This window comes from Anomaloglossus baeobatrachus, chromosome 3 (genome assembly GCF_048569485.1).
Source record: "Anomaloglossus baeobatrachus isolate aAnoBae1 chromosome 3, aAnoBae1.hap1, whole genome shotgun sequence".
Lineage (NCBI taxonomy): Eukaryota > Metazoa > Chordata > Amphibia > Anura > Aromobatidae > Anomaloglossus > Anomaloglossus baeobatrachus.
In genome coordinates this window covers 16,925,977-16,943,193 of record NC_134355.1, presented here as the reverse complement: position 1 = coordinate 16,943,193, position 17,217 = coordinate 16,925,977, and the positions used below count along the sequence as shown (strand labels likewise).

Genomic DNA, 17,217 nt, shown 5'->3' with positions numbered 1-17,217 from the left:
GCACCGTATACTGTATACACACAGCTCTGCACCGTATACTATATACACACAATACACACAGCTCTGCACCGTATACTATATACACACAGCTCTGCACCGTATACTATATACACACAGCTCTGCACCGTATACTATATACACACAGCTCTGCACCGTATACTATATACACACAGCTCTGCACCGTATACTATATACACACAGCTCTGCACCGTATACTATATACACACAGCTCTGCACCGTATACTATATACACACAGCTCTGCACCGTATACTATATACACACAGCTCTGCACCGTATACTATATACACAACTCTGCACCGTATACTATATACACACAGCTCTGCACCGTATACTATATACACACAGCTCTGCACCGTATACTATATACACACAGCTCTGCACCGTATACTATATACACACACAGCTCTGCACCGTATACTATATACACACACAGCTCTGCACCGTATACTATATACACACAGCTCTGCACCGTATACTATATACACACAGCTCTGCACCGTATACTATATACACACAGCTCTGCACCGTATACTATATACACACAGCTCTGCACCGTATACTGTATACACACAGCTCTGCACCGTATACTATATACACACAATACACACAGCTCTGCACCGTATACTATATACACACAGCTCTGCACCGTATACTATATACACACAGCTCTGCACCGTATACTATATACACACAGCTCTGCACCGTATACTATATACACACAGCTCTGCACCGTATACTATATACACACAGCTCTGCACCGTATACTATATACACACAGCTCTGCACCGTATACTATATACACACAGCTCTGCACCGTATACTATATACACACAGCTCTGCACCGTATACTATATACACACAGCTCTGCACCGTATACTATATACACACAGCTCTGCACCGTATACTATATACTCGCAGCTCTGCACTATATACACACAGCTCTGCACCGTATACTATATACACACAGCTCTGCACCGTATACTATATATACACAGCTCTGCACCGTATACTATATACACACAGCTCTGCACCGTATACTATATATACACAGCTCTGCACCGTATACTATATATACACAGCTCTGCACCGTATACTATATACACACAGCTCTGCACCGTATACTATATACACACAGCTCTGCACCGTATACTATATACACACAGCTCTGCACCGTATACTATATACACAACTCTGCACCGTATACTATATACACGTAGCTCTGCACCATATACTATATACATACAGCTCTGCACCGTATACTATATACACGTAGCTCTGCACCATATACTATATACACACAGCTCTGCACCGTATACTATATACACACAGCTCTGCACCGTATACTATATACACACAGCTCTGCACCGTATACTATATACACAGCTCTGCACCGTATACTATATACACACAGCTCTGCACCGTATACTATATACACAGCTCTGCACCGTATACTATATACACACAGCTCTGCACCGTATTTCCATAATTCTGTATATATGAGACATCCACGCTGTATACTGTGCATAGTCCTGGATACGGTAATTTCCTCTTAGATTTACCTTCACTAGGATTTTTCCCTCACCCTATGACGGCACCACGAGAGAGGCTCCGCCCATCCAGGACAGGAAACCTTCAGGTTAAAAAGGGGCGGTCCTCTCGCCGCTTCAGTTTGGTTTCCTGTCCTGGACGGATACCTCAGGATGCGGCCCTGGAGGGCCGTGGATCTTCTGGACAATCTTACCCGGTCCCGACGGGCGGCGGCACGGGTCCTGCCTCGCTCCGTTCGGGTGCCTGGAAGCGCCATGGCGGACCCCCGGGGGTTGCGTCCATGAGCGGGAGCGCTGCATCAGGCGGCAGGTGAGTACAGCAGCTGGCTGGTCCTTCCTGGGCGGCGGGGCTGCTTGCGGCCGAGTGTGCTGCACGCCGCCGCCATCTGGAGGCGGGTTTTGTGTGCGGGCGTTGCGCATGCGCGGCGGCCGTACCTGACAGGCGCTGACGTCGGCGATGACGTCTGACCCAGGAAGTGGGTCCGGAGGCGCGGGAAAACAGCACTTAGTTTGAAAAACAGAGCTGGGGGAAAGTGCTCCAGTCCTCCTGCAGAACGGAGGTGTTTTGTTGCTCTGCCAGCAGGGTTAGATTATGGACAAAGATGGGCACCGTGAGGAGGATCGGCACTCGGTGCGTGAGTCCTCCTCCCCTCCTGCTGGCAAGAAAGCGGTGAAACCACCGGAGCGTCGCAGAAGCGACTCTGGCTCAGATGCCAGTTTATCCAGCAAACGTGGCACCCGGGCCACTAAACAGACCCGAGATGCGGCTGACGGCAAAGGCGCCTCCAGGGGGAAGACTTTGATGAAAGCTCCTTCCCCAGAACCGGTACTGACCCTTCATCTCCTATGGGTGAGTGATCTTCGGGCAGGTGTACCTGTTGCTCATTGTTTTCCTGGTGTTGTGTTTCCCCTCCATCCCTGTCATGCATAGGTTACAAAACCACGGAAGTGTGCTGCCAAATCGAATAACAGGGAATGCGCACTCTGTAACCGGGATCTGGCTCCGTCCTGGTCCAAACGGCTCTGCAAGGACTGTATCCTGCAGACCATTTCTGATGAGACTCCTGGGTTTGCTAATGATCTCCGTGCCATCATCCGGTCCGAAGTCCAGAGTTCTCTGCAGTCCCTGAAAGAGCCTTCTCGTAAACGGCATAGACAAGCCTCCCCGGCTTCGCCATCCAGTCGATCTGAGGGAGAGTGTGGGTCTTCTGGCTCTGAGTCTTCTTCCTCTAACAGTGAGGCTGACGTCCACCAGTGTTTCCCAGTAGAAGGCACGAGCAAATTGATTAAATCTGTCAGGGACACTATGGGCATTACTGAGGAGAAATTGCAGCCTTCAGTCCAAGATGTGATGTTTAAGGGTCTGGAGCATAGAAAGCGCAGGACCTTCCCGGTCGTAGACAAGATACAGGCATTGATCTCCAGGGAATGGAAGAAACCGGATAAGCGAGTGTGACGGGGGTGTACAACAGAGCAAAGGATGGACGAGGCCGAGGGACGATCCAACAGGTTTATTCACAAGAACACTGGAACAGCACACGATAAGTCCACGAAAAACAGATTCGGGGGCCCTTCCCGACAATCCTCGGACCGGATAACAAAGCAATCGTCCTTACAGTAGTCCAAAGAGTTCCACACAATCCCACGGGCCGCCACACAGGCCTAGCTCCGTCCGTGTCCACAGCCACCCAGGCTGGGGGCTCCTTCTCTTTCCAAGTTTCAGCTCACTCTGAAGTTACAAAAAGGGAAATGCATTGTCTGTGCTCCTTGACCAGCCCACCATGTTCAGGGGGTAGGGGTCACACATCCTATCATCAATGGTTTGGTCCATCACAGGGCTCCGATATGTCTGCCAGCCACAGTAGATGAAGGGATCCCCTGCTGTGCAGAAGAATGACTATTCCTTCACTGGCCAATGCAATTACAGACTAGATACACAACTCTGGATAGAAGACGACAGGCTATTTACATAATCACATTAGATGCCAAGACTGCAATTGTATGAGAGAGACACATTGAGACCAGTAGCTCCCCCAAGGAAATACATGAATTACAACTAATACAACCAGGGAAATATACATATCATGACATAGTATCACAGCATATACAGTGAGAGGGTAAATTACATCTTCACAGCGAGGTTCTCTTCCAGGCGGCTTCAAGCGCAAATATCCCTTTGAGGATGCAACCTGTTCCCACTGGGATAGGGCACCCAAATTGGATGTGGCAGTGGCTAAAGCATCAAAGTAGTTTTCCATTCCCTTTGAGGACATGGGATCCTTGAAGGACCCTATGGATCGGAAGGCGGATGTCTTCCTTAAAACCGCATGGGAGGCCTCAGCAGGTGCTCTCCGGCCAGCCATTGCAGCTACATGTACGGCACGGTCTCTGGCGCTGTGGTTGTCCGAATTAGAGGAGAAGCTGAGGGCTAAAGTTCCTCGGGAAGAGATTCTGTCTTCTCTACCCAGACTGCAGGGAGCAGCGGCTTTCCTCTCAGATGCATCGGCAGATTCCACTCGGCTGGCTGCTAAGACCGCGTCCCTTTCTAATGCGACTCGTCGGGCCTTATGGTTGAAATGTTGCCCGGGGGATCTGCAGGTTAAGTCTAGGCTGTGTTCCATTCCCTGTCAGGGCGAGTTTCTTTTTGGATCTGTTCTGGATGATGTCCTTGAGAAGGCTGGGGACAGAAAAAAGAACTTTCCAGCCCCGTCCTTCCCCTCCTTCAAGCGGTCCTTTCGTAAGAAGCAGTTCACCCGCAAGTTCACCCCCAGGAATAGAAGTACCTGGTCGGACCGTAAGAAGGATGATAAGGGATTCTTGTTCAAGGGCCCTTCCCAATCCAAGAAGTCTTCCCAATGACTCCCTTCCCCAGGTGGGGGGGAGATTGACCTTCTTTCTTCCGGCCTGGGAACGTATTTCTTCGAGCCCGTGGATTCTCAATATCGTCCGCACAGGTCTGACGTTTCCATTCCGCAGTGTTCCTCCCAGGCGCTTTCTCTTGACATTCCCGAGGACGTCCCCGAGCGAACAACATGCCTTGGAGGGGGAAGTGACGTCCCTATTGCGCCGGGCGGTCCTGATGGACGTCCCATTGGCGGAGAGGGGTTTTACTCCCCTCTCTTTTTGGTCGGGAAACCGGACGGCTCCTTTCGGGTCATCATCAACCTCAAAGGCCTGAACAGCCACCTGCAGATCTTGTCCTTCAAGATGGAATCAATGAAGTCCACAATCAAGTCTCTCTACCCGAATTGTCATATGGCTGTCCTGGATCTGAAGGACGCGTATTATCATGTTCCCATCGCTCCTCCCTTCCAGAAATATCTCAGGGTGGCGGTGATGCGCGAGGGGTCTGTGCGTCATCTGCAGTTCAGGGCCTTACCATTTGGCCTGGCAATTGCGCCCCGTATCTTCACGAAACACGTCCTGGAAATCACTGCCCACCTGCGGGAAGACAGAATTCTCATTATCCCGTTTCTCGACGACTTTCTCGTGGTAGGAGATTCAGCGAGCCATTGTACTGCCGTGCTTCAGACTGTCTGCTCAAAGCTGGAAAGTCTCGGCTGGATTTTGAACAGGGAGAAGTCCCGGTTGCTTCCGGCCACGGTGCAAGTCTTTTTGGGGCTTACTTTGGACTCTCTCCTCCAAGAATGTCGTCTACCGCCTTCCAAAGTGGAGAAGATTCGCTCTCTAGTGCAGCAGGCGTTGGCGGTTCCGCACATAACCCTGCGACGGGCTATGTTTCTTCTGGGCTCCCTGACCTCTACTCTCCCTGCAGTGTTGTGGGCTCAAGACCATACCAGAGCCCTCCAGTGGGACATTTTGGGACATCAGTCATTTCTGGGGGACAGGTTGAACACTCGGATTACTCTGAGCTCCAGCTCCATCGCCTCCCTTCACTGGTGGCTGGTTCCTGCACACCTCACACGGGGAGTCCCATGGTCTGTCCCAGTGTCCCGAATTGTGACCACGGATGCCAGTGTGTCCGGATGGGGGGCTCACCTGCTGGACCATCCGATTCAGGGTCTCTGGTCGCCCAGGGAGGCGGCTTCCTCCTCCAATATCAGAGAGCTGCTGGCTGTGGAACGGGCCCTGACTGGACTTCTCCCTTCACTGACTGGTCACCACACCCGGGTGTCCGACAATCAGGTGACGGTGGCTTATCTGAACCATCAGGGGGGCACGAGATCCAAGTCTCTTATGTTGATAGCCGACAGGATTCTGCTACTGGCAGAAACCTTCTGTCCCTCACTGCTGTTCACATCAGGGGGAAAGACAACCTAGCGGCGGATTTTCTGAGTCGCACTCGCCTGCGCGAGGGGGAGTGGGAGCTCAACCCGTCTGTCTTCAACCTCGTCACGGCCAGGTGGGGGGTTCCGGCCATCGACCTTTTTTCCACCAAGCAGAACAGGAAGGTTCCTCAGTTCTGCTCTCTCAATCCCAAGGAACTTCCGTATGCTGTGGACGCCCTGTCAATCCCGTGGGACTTTCCCCTAGCCTATGCATTTCCCCCACTGGTCCTTCTCCCCGCAGTCCTGAAAAAAATCAGGGACGACGGGGCCAGAGTTCTTCTGATTGCTCCCTTCTGGCCAAAGCGACCATGTTTTTTTTGGCTGGTTCGTATGTCTCTGACCGACCCGTGGGTCCTCCCGCAACTTCCGAATCTCCTGTCCCAGGGACCTGTGTGCCATCCTCCGACTGTCAAGTTGCACCTGACGACATGGAATTTGAGAGGGCGTTACTGATCAGTAAGGGGTTTTCCCCCAATTTAGTTTCCACACTGTTAGGTTGTAGAAAGCCTGTGACGACCAAGATCTACTGTAGGACTTGGAAAAAGTTCTTATCTTCCTCGGGGGCTAGTGTAACTGGGGAGGTTCCCATCGGTCCCATCCTGGAGTTCCTACAGTGCGGTTTGGATAAGGGGTTGGCGGTTAGCACACTCAAGGTCCAGATCTCCGCGTTAGCGACACTCTACAATTCTGATGTCGCAGGGAACCCTTGGGTGGCTCGGTTTATCAGGGCTTGTTCGCGCCAGCGTCCTAGACGGGTAGTCTCCTCCCCCCTTGGGACCTTAACCTCTGTTTGGGGGCCCTAATGTATCCTCCGTTCGAGCCCCTTGACTCCATATCTGTTAAATGTCTTTACCTTAAGACGGTCCTCCTGGTAGCCCTGACCTCGGCTCGTAGGATTAGTTACATTCAGGCCCTTTCTATTGACCCGCCTTACACTCAAATACTGGACGATAGGGTAGTTTTGCGCCCTGACCCTGCGTACCTCCCCAAGGTTGTTTCTCGGTTTCATACGTCCCAGGAGATTGTATTGCCATCATTTTGCACTAACCCGACGCGTGCGGAGGAAAAGCGTTGGCATTGTCTGGATGTACGTCGTTGTCTCATCCAGTATCTTCTGGTCACCAGTTCCTGGAGGAGGGACAAGTCTCTGTTTGTCTCTTTCCAGGGGCCTCAAAAGGGGGTTAAGTGTTCCAAATCCACGCTGGCCAGGTGGATTAGGGACGCCATTGAGTTAGCTTACACGGCTAGGGGTGCTGCTGTTCCGGTGGGTCTGAAGGCACATTCCACGCGGGCTGTAGCATCATCTTGGGCGGAACGGGTGGATGTTTCTATTGCTCAAATTTGTAAAGCTGCCACATGGTCATCACCCTCGACCTTTTATAAGCATTATAGGTTGGATCTTTCCTTCTCCGACCTCACCTTTTGGGAGGCGTGTTCTACAGGCTGTGGCCCCTCCCTAATTTTTCTTTCGCTGTAATTCTCTCGTGGTGCCGTCATAGGGTGAGGGAAAAATACTTAATTACTTACCGGTAATGTGTTTTTTCCGAACCCATGACGGCACCCTTATATTCCCACCCTGCACTGGGGATTGTTGGTTGGTTCACCTTCCTTTCGTCCTTCTTCCACAATTTTTTTCTGGTGGTGGCCTTCTACTAACCTGTTGTTTTTTTTTTGGAGGTCCTCTCATGCTCTGTAATCAAACTGAAGCGGCCACAGGACCGCCCCTTTTTAACCTGAAGGTTTCCTGTCCTGGATGGGCGGATCCTCTCTTGTGGTGCCGTCATGGGTTCGGAAAAACACATTACCGGTAAGTAATTACGTATTTTCCATCTTTGTTTCTTCCAGTTCCTAATGTGCAGGACTCGGGGTGGTAATATTTCTTTTTACTAGACGCTGGTCCTTCCCATCAGCGGCCCCCCGAGAATGGAGCTGGACAGAGACCACATGGCGGCTCGGATATTAGACCTCACCCTGGAGATAATCTACTGGATCACTGGAGAGGTGAGAGCTTCACATCACATCACTCTGATCTCTAGGAATAAAGCAGGGAAATGACGGGGAAGGTGGAGGATTCTCAGCCTCTGTGTAGTGATCGGCGTCTCCCCATACACAGGATCACACAGTAGTGAAGACGTCGTCTGGGGAGTGTGTGACCCCCCGTGTGTCAGGAGGGCGGAGCAGGACCCCGAGTGCCATCACTGAGCCTCCACCTCATTCACTGATACATGAGCAGAAGATCCTAGAACTGACCCACAGGATCACTGAGCTGCTGAGCGGACAGGTGAGCGCTGCCGGGAATGCTGGGACATTATACAATACCGCTGCCGCGGGAGGGGTCTGCTAATGACGGCTCATTGTGTGTGTCAGGTCCCTATAAGGTGTCAGGATGTCACCGTCTATTTCTCCATGGAGGAGTGGGAGTATCTAGAAGGACACAAGGATCTGTACAAGGAGGTCATGATGGAGGATCCCCCGTCCATCACATCCCCGGGTAAGAGGAGAGCGTCCTGGGCTGTAGAGGAGAGGACAGGTCTGAGAGTCGTCTAGATTCCCCATCATCTCATCACATACAGACAATGTATTCATCACTGCCGTTATTTCCTACAGATGGATCCAGTCAGAGAAATCCACCGGAGAGAAGTCCCCGTCCTCTATATTCCCAGGATCGGCCAATAAAGGAGGAAGATGTCTCCCGGGATCATCAGGTGGATGAGGTGAGATTTCTACAGATCCTCTATAGATTGATGTAATGAAGCTTCGTCTAACCTCCTCCGGCCGCCGTGTACTGGAGGCTCCATCAGATCCTGGTATTGTCGGCTGTGGTCGGTATAAATGGTATCGGGGTTTTATAGGACTGTGATAATCTTCCTGCTGTTTGTAAAGTGAGGTTCAGTGCAGATAATCGGAAGGTTCCGCAGTGTAGATGGAAATGACAGATGACCGCACAATGCCAATCAGCTGCTTTTAAAGCTGCTAAAGCAGAATTCTGGCCGCAAAATAAAAAAGCGAGAACTGGAAGAAATGGACGGTTTAATCTCCAGCATTGAAGACAGAATTCTTAACTGTGTGAAATGGAAACGGTGGTGAATAATGTAAGAAACGTTTTTACGGAGCACAACGGCCACTTCAGAATAGAAGGAGATCATTTCATGCAGAGAATACTGGGGTGATGGTTACTGCTGTGTGACCGGCATGTGAGGAGAGAGTTCATGGTAGGGTTGATATTGGTTCATTCTTAAATATAAGATTATTTAGGGATCTTTTTTGCTTTTTCTCATCTTTATAATGATGGATTCTTGCAGGAAAGTTCTTATGGAACGACAAGTGGACTTGAACGGACGTCAGAGTCATTGACCGGTGAGAGACGCTCATAGGGCTTGTTTAACTGTAAATGTCTTTATTATTAGGATCAATGATGGGAAGTTGAGACCTGTATATAATAATAATAATATTTATTCATTTATATAGCGCTATTAATTCCATAGTGCTTTACATACTCCTGCTTCTCGTGTTTGCGTGGGTATATATATATATATATATATATATATATATATATATATATACACACACAGTACAGACGAAAAGTTTGGACACACCTTCTCATTCAAAGAGTTTTCTTTATTTTCAAGACTCTGAAAATTGTAGATTCACATTGAAGGCATCAAAACTATGAATTAACACATGTGGAATGAAATACTTAAAGTGTGAAACAACTGAAAATATGTCTTATATTCTAGGATCTTCAATAGCCACCTTTTGCTTTGATTCCTGCTTTGCACACTCTTGGCATTCTCTTGATGAGCTTCAAGAGGCAGTCACCGGAAATGGTTTTCCAACAGTCTTGAAGGAGTTCCCAGAGATGCTTAGCACTTGTTGGCCCTTTTGCCTTCACTCTGCGGCCCAACTCACCCCAAACCATCTCGATTGGGTTCAGGTCTGGTGACTGTGGAGACCAGGTCATTGACATTGAGTCAGTGACCGGTGAGAGACGCTCATAGGGCTTGTTTAACTGTAAATGTCTTTATTATTAGGATCAATGATGGGAAGTTGAGACGTATATATAATAATAATATTATTTATTCATTTATATAACGCTGTTAATTACATACATTGGCAATACTGTCCCCATTGGGGCTCACAATCTAAATTCCCTATTTGTATGTCTTTGGAGTGTGGGAGGAAATCGGAGAACCCGGAGGAAACCCACACAAACACGGGGAGAACATACAAGCTCCTTGCAGATGTTGTCCTTAGTGGGACTAGAACCCAGGACAATATCATTACTACTATTATTGATTAGTAATTTATCAATAATGTCGCAAATATTTTGTCTTCCTATCTGAAACTGAAAGTTTCATTAACTAAATATTTGGTGTTTTATTCTCCGCTCATCTACCTCACCCTGATATTTCCATCTCAGTATATGGAACGACCAGAACGCTATGTTATGGTTATATTTAACTCGCATCTTTCTGTTACCCAAACTGCCCAATCATTGAGGTCCAATAAGGTTCAGGTAAAGTCCGGGTATCGAACAGAACATTATGTAAAGTCCATCAGAACCCGAACTTCAACGGATCTACTCATCTCTACTCAGAAGTAACTTCATTAACCCCCCCAACCTTCCCGATTGGACCCAACTTTATAGCAAGAGTGGGGTCTAAACCTCCAGGTTGTGGGATCCCGGCATCCAATGAGGTATCCCACAACCTTCTGTGGCTGAAAAGCTTAAAATCTTGCTATTTCAACAAGCCAAGTGTACTTAATTAAGCTGTTTCCAAACATAAATCATTACAGTGGTTACCATTCCGGAACAATAGCTTACAAAAGTACTCAGCGATCACATGCTGGGATCCCAAAAACTGGAAGTTCAGGCCCGAATTTTATTAGAATGTTTGTTTGTTGCGGTTACTCGTGAGCACTTTTGGTGATAGGTGATATTTAGAAAGATTACTGACATAGGGATATCCCTATCTTTTTTTTTTTTTTTCCAAAACGTTTTTTATTGATTTTTCAAATTTGTAAAAACATGACAAGTATCATTGCAAAAAAAGAACATTCGTCTGACAAAATGTGACATAGAGGTGGGTGATACCCCAATTTGGAGTTCCATGTTGCTGTTCGATTTAAGATAGTATACAGTAACATTAAACCAAAACAGAGGTAATGAAATATAATATAACATATGCAATACAATTCGTTAAATCTCTGTGTCGTCCCTGAATGATTTCAATTTTGCTAGCGTGTCTTGGTATTCCCAACCGTCTCGTCTCCCCCTCCCGCCAGAGCCCCCTCCTAGGTGATTCTCAGTTTACCCAGGCTGTCCTGGATATCGCTCAGGATATACCACTCCGAGTGAACAAAAGGTGCCATCAGGTTAATTATTTCTCCCTGTGTGAATTGGCTTTCAATAAAATGTCTCCATCTCACAAAAAACTTGGCTGTCAACCAATCTTTATCCCTCTCCGCTTCTAGTTTTTCCCACTTCAGAAGATTGTGTAGTTCGCCCACAACCTCCTTTATGGATGGGCCCTCCCTTTGAATCCAGTGTTTTAAGATGCAACGCTTAGCTATCATGGCTATGTCATGCGTTATTGCGTATTTCCTCTTTTCCTGCGTGCTCGGTCCTCCTCCTACTCCTCCCTCAAAGGAGTGGAAAATCCACACCATTAAGTCTAGTTTGCTGAAAATTCCCCATGTTGACTGGGCAAATAGTCTGACTTGGTTCCAGAACCTAGCGATTGTCTCACATTCCCATAGCCCATGCAGCATATCCGTTTTTTCTTTTTGACACTTAGGACACCACCTATCCCTACCTGGTATGTTGAAACCCATAATGGCCCTATGTAGAATTCTGAATTGAGTGTCTCTCCATCTCTCATTGGTAATATGTTTCCGCACTTGTACCCATCCTCTCAGTATATCATCCACCACTTCTTCCCTTCCCAATTGTTTCCCCCACGCTTTTAAAGTCCGACTATCCTCCCGTGAGATAAGCACCCCCCTTAGCGATCGATATATTTTAGAGACATTTATACTTGTTACATCACATTCCAGTAACTCATCAATCGAACTTCTGTTCAGCTCTCTTCCAACCACACCCAGGTCTCCTATTATTCCATGTTTCAATTGTTCATACTGGATGACATGTGAGCTATTAAGGTTGTACTTATCCAACACTTCCCGACCTGTCATCCACCTCCTGTCCTCCACATTCATAACATCTATCATTCTCCTGACTCCCCTCTCTTTCCATCTAGTAAATAGCTTGTTTTCTCGTCCCAGGGGAAAATTTGGGAATGCCCAGGGGTTCAAGTACTTGGACACTTTCCATGAGAGCCCCAGTTTTTTCCTTACCGACTTCCATGTTAGCATGGTGTCTCGGAATATAATTGAGTTCCTTATGTGCCCTTCAACCCTGGATAGTGGGGAGTGCAGAATGGACGTCAGATCCCACGGTGACGCATATTTAGTTTCCATCGCATGATCTGAGTGCCTACTCGTTCCTCTCACCCAATCAATTACATGCCTCATGATACATACAAGATTATACCCTTGGACATCTGGAAAGTTTAGACCTCCCTCCTCTGCTGACTTCATCAGCGTACGCAGCTTTATTCTGGGTTTCCTTCCCCTCCACAGAAATTCTGTATACGCGGAGTTGAGCTTATTCACATCCTTTAGTTTTAGCAATAGCGGGATTGTCTGGAAGGGATACAGCAGCCTAGGAAAGCTCATCATTTTTATCAGGTGGCATCTTGCCAGTAATGGAAGTGGCAGACCTTTCCATCCCTTTAATTGAACTATAATTTTCCTGATTAGCGGTCCATAATTCAAGTTATAGATTGTTTCCACCGATCTTCCTATATGCACTCGCAGGTATTTAATTGAAGATTGTGCTATAGGAATTCCACATAGACAGCCATCCCTTATTTGTCCCCCCATTGTCCCATGATTCCCCTTTAGGAACATGATCTCGCATTTTTTTTTGTTCAGTTTGAAACCGGAGAATGAGCCAAATTTTTCAATCAAGGCAAGAGTCTGTGGCAAATCCGCACCGGGGTCCCCCATATAAAGTATGATGTCATCAGCAAAAAGCGCTGTCTTTACTTCTGAACCCCTTATCTTGATTCCTTTAAAGCTATTTTGTCCCTGTAGTATTCTTGACAACGGCTCGATTGCCAGGTTGAATAAAAGAGGAGATAATGGGCAGCCCTGTCTTGTTCCCTTCATCAAAGGGAACACGTCTGATAGAAAGCCCGGAGTGTGTACCCTAGCTCCCGAGTTGGCATAAAGGTTTCTAATGTAAAGTCTCATCTTGCCTACAATCCCTATGGCCTCCATTACCCTGTCTAACCACCCCCAATTTACATTATCAAACGCTTTTTCTGCGTCAAGTGTAACTAGGGCAGGTCTAGCCCCTCCCTCAGTGAGACCCAGTCTAACCGCGTCTACCACTAGAATTGTCTTTCGGATATTGGTAACGGCATTTCTCCCCTTAATAAACCCCACCTGGTGATTCGTAATGATCCTAGGTAAGATCTCGGCCAGTCTATTAGCCATGATCTTGGACATAATTTTTAAATCCTGATTTATGAGCGATATAGGTCTATAACTAGAGGGATCATCCAGGTCCTTGGTTCCCTTGGGGAGTAATTTAATATATGCTATGTTGGAATTTTTGGGTATTTCCGCCCCTCCCAGGAAAGCACCTATCTTTTTTTAAATAAAAAAAGCAGCCCCAAATTAGTGATAGACACTCTTTAAAGGGAATCTGTCACTTATTCACCGATGAGCGTTGCTGATGTTGACCCAGCGCCTCCTCTCTCCTTGCGCTCACTGTCCTCCATTTTGCTTTGTGTGGATGACACATTCCACCTCATCCACAGTATCCTCCATTGCACTTCAGCACAGAAAAAGGTCAAAGAACGCCTACGCAGGTTCACTACAATACTTTGATCTGCCCTCAACAGGACAGAAATAAGAGCGCATGCACAGGAGAAAAATGGAGGAAACTGTGCGTATGACGTGGAAGTGTTGTCTACAAGAAATAAGGAGGACACCGATCTCAAGGATAGAGAAGGCGCCGAGTGAAGACCATCTACGCCAATCAGACCTGACCAGGCGAGGGCGCACAACCTAATTAGGTGAGCAGTTCTATTAAACAAATCTAAATAAATCCTTCCACGGGTGCTCCTCATATGCACTATTATCTATTTCTTTATCATTCCTTTGGGAGACCCAGACCATGGGTGTTTAGCTTCTACCTCCGGAGGACACACAAAGTACTACACTTAAAAGTGTAGCTCCTCCCCTGAGCTTATACACCCCCTGGTGAGCAGACCCAGCCAGTTTATTGCTTTGTGTTCAGGAGGCATACATCCACACATGCATTCTCATATGATTTTTTCCTTTTGGAACGAGATTGAAGAGTGGGGTCCACGTCTGGACCCCCGGCATGTCCCTTCTCACCCCACTGTGTCGGCGGTGTTGTAAGGTTGATTCCTAGGCTGGAGCCTTTACATGCCGTGCTCCTTCACCATCCCTCCTGGGCTCTGGCTTGAAGTGGGAGCCAGCACGGTCTCCATGCTTGGCAGGAGACCGGTCTCCATCCGCAGCCCTTCAGGACCCTGCTGGACCGGAGCACTCATCCCCAGGGACTTGGCCCTGCGTCTCAGCAGCTAAGTACCTGAGACGTTTAGATTTCGGGGTCCCTGTACTTTATTGTTGGGGGAGAGTGTGCTTATTGTGTTTACTGACATTTCCGGTGGGTTCTCTAGCTGTCGCCTGAGAACCGCGCCGATGGTGCCTGCGCGTCGGCCGCGTCGCTCAAATTTAGGCCCCGGCTTCGCCGGAGGCCTAGTTTCTGTTTCACTGCCCTCGCATGTCATTCATGCAGAGGGACAGTCTCGGCTCCTCCCGGCGGCCGTTCTGATGACCGTTTTCCCTTTCCACCTGAGGTGGTCAAGGAGTGGGCTCAGTCCCTAAAGGTAGACCCTCCAGTGTCTAGGCTCGCAGCCCGGACCGTTGTGTCGGTGGCTGATGGCACTTCCCTTAAGGATTCCACTGACCGCCAGATTGACCTTCTGGCCAAATCCGTGTATGAAGCGGCGGGGGCCGCGTTTTCTCCTACTTTTGCAGCAGTGTGGGCTCTCAAGGCCATCTCTGCTTCTCTGGAGGAGATGCATTCCCTCACCAGGGAATCTATGCCCGAAATGGATGCCTTAACTTCCCAAGCTTCGGCCTTTTCATCCTATGCCATGTCTGCCATGCTGGAGGCTTCTCACCGCACTGCGGTGGCTTCGGCTAATTCCCTCGCTATCCGCAGAATCTTGTGGATTCGAGAATGGAAGGCAGATGCTTCTTCAAAGAAGTACCTTGCTGGGCTCCCTTTTGCTGGGTCCCGGCTGTTCGGAGAACAGCTGGATGAAATTATTAAGGAAGCTACTGGGGGAAGAGTACTTCCATGCCTCAAACTAAAGCCAGGAAACCTGTCCAGGGTAGGAATCAGTCGAGGTTTCGCTCCTTTCGTTGCTCCAACTGGTCGTCCTCTAAGCCCTCGGCCTCGTCCGCTAACTCAGCCAAGGAGCAGAAATCCAACTGGCGCACAAAAGCGCGTCCACAGAAGACCGCAGGAGCTGCTGCCACTAAGGCAGCCTCCTCGTGACTATCTGCCCGCTCCAGCAACGTCCTTAGTTGGTGGCAGGCTCTCCCACTTTGGCGACGCTTGGTTTCAACACGTCTCCGATCAGTGGGTGAGAGATATCATCTCCCACGGCTACAGGATAGAATTCTCTTCCAGTCCGCCAAACAGATTTTTTTCTCTCAGCTCCCCCATGCTCCAAGGCCGCCGCCTTCTCACAGGCCGTGGCAGCCTTACAGGCCAATGGAGTAATTGTACCGGTTCCCGCCCGGGAACGGTTCAGAGGTTTCTACTCAAATCTCTTCCTAGTTCCCAAAAAGGACGGTACCTTCCGGCCCATCCTGGATCTGAAGCTTCTCAACAAGCATGTTCAGGTGCGGCGCTTTCGCATGGAGTCTCTGCGATCAGTCATTGCCTCTATGTCCCAAGGGGATTTCCTAGCATCCATCGACATCAGAGATGCCTATCTACATGTGCCAATTGCAGTGTCACACCAGCGTTGGCTACGTTTTGCAGTAGGAGAAGATCACTTCCAATTCGTGGCTCTCCCCTTCGGGTTGGCCACGGCCTCTCGGGTATTCACCAAGGTCATGGCAGCAGTGATTGCAGTTCTGCACCTCCAGGGGTTGGCAGTGATTCCTTACCTGGACGACCTGCTAGTCAAGGCTTGATCAAGCGCAGACTGTCAGCGGAGTGTCTCGCTCACTCTCTCCACTCTAGCTCAATTCGGGTGGCTGGTCAATCTGCCCAAATCCACTCTGACTCCGACCCAGAGTCTCACGTACCTAGGGATGCAGTTCGAGACCTTGACAGCACTTGTGAAGTTGCCCTTAGTCAAACAGCAGTCCCTCCAGCTAGCGGTGCGCTCTCTGCTGAGGCCCCGCCGTTATACCCTCAGGCGTCTGATGCAGGTGCTGGGTCAAATGGTGGCGTCCATGGAGGCTGTCCCCTTTGCCCAGTTCCATCTGCGCCCCCTGCAGCTGGACATTCTCCGCTGTTGGGACAAGCGGCCTTCCTCCTTACACAGGTTAGTGGCTCTGTCGCCACAAACCAGTAGCTCTCTTCAGTGGTGGCTTCGGCCCCTCTCCCTGTCCCAGGGGCGCTCCTTCCTGGCCCCGTCCTGGGTGATTCTCACCACGGATGCCAGTCTATCCGGCTGGGGAGCGGTATATCTCCACCACAGAGCGCAGGGCACTTGGACTCCGTCCGAGTCAGCCCTTTCAATCAATGTGCTGGAAACCAGAGCCGTGCTTCTACCTCTCCTAGCTTTTCACCACCTGTTGGCGGGCAGGCACATTCGAGTCCAGTCAGACAACGCAACAGCGGTTGCCTACATCAATCACCAAGGCGGGACACGCAGCCGCCTGGCGATGTTGGAAGTACAACGCATCCTTCAATGGGCGGAGGACTCCAAGTCCACCATATCCGCAGTCCACATCCCAGGCGTGGAAAACTGGGAGGCAGATTATCTCAGCCGTCAAACCGTGGACGGTAGCGAGTGGTCCCTGCACCCGGCAGTGTTTCAGTCAATCTGACGCAAATGGGGCACTCCGGACGTGGACCTAATGGCATCCCGTCACAACAAGGTTCCCGTTTACGTGGCTCGCTCCCACGACCCTCAGGCATTCGCCGCGGACGCACTGGTTCAAGACTGGTCCCAGTTTCGTCTGTCCTACGTGTTTCCCCCTCTAGCTCTCTTGCCCAGAGGTCTGCGCA

General features: G+C 49.3%; 1 pseudogene; it reads left to right on the top strand.

The window, feature by feature from the left end:
- The window catches only part of LOC142297139 (uncharacterized), a 108,287-nt pseudogene that overhangs the window by 84,750 nt on the left and 6,320 nt on the right, over nt 1-17,217 (top strand).